Genomic DNA, 3,239 nt, shown 5'->3' on the forward strand with positions numbered 1-3,239 from the left:
TTGGAGACACTATGAATACAAACTCCAACAGTATTTTGCGCCCCCCCCCAACCAATCACTGATATATATTTTCTGTTCATTGTGGGTTCAATTCCATCATTGGTGGAGTTCAGAATGCTCTTTGATTGTAGGTGAACTATACATCCCAGTAACTACAACTCGCATATGTCAAGGTCTATTTTCCCCCAAGAGCGCCTCAAGAGCACCCCTGGGCAAAATCAACTATACTGCAAATGCTTACTTTGCGTAATGGGTTGAGCCGCCCCTGGTTGGGAATAAGCCAATGAAGGAGAAACTTATTTAGAAAGTGTTCGTGATAAATAATGAGGCTTTGTCTAAGATCCTATGAAATTCAAAGAATTGGGGTTGACCTACCCTTAGATAAGAATTAGGTAAATTTATACACAGGGAACTAATGGACAAGTGAAATATGGAGAGCACCTTTTGTATAACCAAGGCACGTCTTTCAATAATGCATATATGTATTTCACCTGTAATCCAGTTACAGAACTTGTTCACACATGTTATTTGTATTGCTTTAAAAACTATACAAGCATAAAGCCTGGAGGTATTTGAGGCCTGAGATATGCCTTGAGCCTTGATCTCACTGTAAACAATAAATATAATTTGTCATTTGTAAAAGATTAACTGGCATGAGTTTCATAGAGAACCAGATATAATAGCACTGGATAACATATTTCAATAGCACGCATACAAACACTTTAGAAGGCAATATTCTTGCCCCGAGATTCCTCCACTTTGCCTTGAGAATGGGAGAAAAGGGTCCAGGCTCTGAGACTGAGGAGTAGACCCTCCTGTCAAGGAACCCAACCACGGTCAATGTGACAAAACTGCAAGGCACATTGTTAAAATAGAGGAATTTAAAACGGCAGCAGATAGTGAGATCTGAGCTGAGGATAGCGAAACCTGAAGTATGCAGTTACTGGTACTGGTGACAGGCCACCCTGTAGGTCAGTGTTTCTCACCTGGGGGTCGGGACCCCTTTGGGGGTCGCGAGGGTATGCCGGAGGGGTTGCCAAATATCATCAGAAAACACAGTCTTTTCTGTTGATCATGGGGTTTCTGTCTGGGAACTTGGGCACAATTCTATTGTTGGTGGGGTTCAGAATGCTCTTTGATTGTAGGTGAACTATAAATGCCAGCAACTACAACTCCCAAATATCAAGCTCTATTTTCCCCAAACTCTAACAGTGTTTCAATTTGGGCATATTGAGTATTTGTACCAAGTTTAGTCCAGATCCATCATTGTTTGAAACCACAGTGCTCTCTGGATATAGGTGAACTACAACTCCTAAACTCAAGGTCAATGCCCACCAAACCCTTCCAGTATTTTCCGTTGGTCATGGGAGTTCTGTGTGCCAAGTTTGGTTCAATTCTGTTGCGAGTGAAGTTCAGAATGCTTTTTGATTGCAAGTGAATTATAAATCCCAGCAACTACAACTCCCAAATGACAAAATCAACTCCCCTCCTCCCTCCAACCCCACCAGTATTCAAATTTGGATGTATGGGGTATTTGTGCCAAATTTGGTCCAGTTAATGAAAATACATCCTGCATATCAGATGTTTACATTACGATTCATAACAGTAGCCAAATTACAGTATGAAGTACAGTAGCAACAAAAATAATGTGATGGTTGGGGGGTCACCACAACATGAGGAAGGTTGAGAGCCACTGGTTTAGATGCAAAATTACAGCTATGAAATTATGGTTGGGGGTCACCACAACATTAGGAAGATTGAGAACCACTACTGTAGATGCAAACTTACAGTTATGAAGTTATATTTGGAGGTCACCACAACATGAGGAACTGTATTAAGGGGTCGAGGCATTTGGAAGGATGAGAATCACTGGTGTAGATGCAAAATTACAGTTATGAAGTAGCAACGAAAATAATGTGATGGTTGGGGATCACCACAACAAGAATATGGTTGGGGGTCACTGTATTAAGGGTTCGTGGAATTAGGAAGGATGAGAACCACTGGTGTAGATGCAAAATCACAATTATGAAGTTATGGTTGGGGGTCACCACAACATGAGGAAGTGCATTAAGGGATCACAGCATTGGGAAGGTTGAGAACCACTGCTGTAGGTCAATGTGCCTGGCGAGATGAAGAAGCCCAATATTCCCAAATAAATCTCACCAAGTTGAAGAAGAAGCCACCAAGGTAGTTTATCAAGTCAGCTGAGGTGATGCCAGCATGCAGTAATCCGCCAAAGTAAGCTGAGATGCCATTGCATTGAAAAATAGACATTTTTATACAATACAATACTTCGATTTTAGTAAGGAAATGTTCTGTCGCGCGCTGGGCCTGTAAATAATTGTCTTTAAATAGGACGTGTGACTTGAGCCCAGCAGGAAGCCAGGGGCCCCAGAAGAGAAGTTCTCAGAGGTTTTCCACCACAAATGCTCTTTAGATGGCTTGTGAAGTATAACAAAGTCCTTTATTAATGAACAATCAAACAGAAACTTCTCTTGTCTTCAATAAAGCTAAACAAATGCTTCCAGGCTTTTATGCAACTGGTGGCTTCCTAATCTTGTCCACGAAGGACAGGCAATTGTCTTCAAAAACTGATTCTTTACTTTAAAGGAAAATCCCCCTTTTTAACTTCTCCCAGGCTGACTGTAATCTAATTCTTACTGATGTGGGCTCTGCTACCGGGTCGAATTGTATCTCGAATGCTGAGTGGACCTACCAGTAAGGCAGTAGATTCTCCAGCTGGAGTTCTTTGGTCTTTAGGGCTGTTTCCCTGGAAATCTTTGGAGACTCTTAAGACTGTTCTCCCCCGGAAAGTCTTAAGGGTTGAAGCTTTTGTACAGGAGAAGCTTGTACACGTCCTGTACATTAACTTTTCTTACTGAGACTAACTAAAAATGGCTCCCTTCCTTTCCAAATTGCCCTGAGCAAGGGGCGGAACCAAAACTTAACGATGATGGACAGGTGACTTGCCCTACGACTGCAACCAAAGGAAGCCATCTTTCTGCAGAACCCCTGAAACCCTGGACTGCAAGCAAACACTCAATACAAAGCAAATAAAGTTGGAACTCCTGGTACAGCCGTACCAGCACAGGAAATGCTGATGACTTATATTTTAATTGGTTTTTTATGTTTTTTTATATCATATGCTAAATGTTTTAATTGTATTTCATATCTGTTGGGGCACTGAATTGTTGCCAACTGTAAACCACCTTGAGATGTCTTCAGGCTGAGAAAGGTGG

Source organism: Anolis sagrei, chromosome 6, assembly GCF_037176765.1.
Source record: "Anolis sagrei isolate rAnoSag1 chromosome 6, rAnoSag1.mat, whole genome shotgun sequence".
Lineage (NCBI taxonomy): Eukaryota > Metazoa > Chordata > Lepidosauria > Squamata > Dactyloidae > Anolis > Anolis sagrei.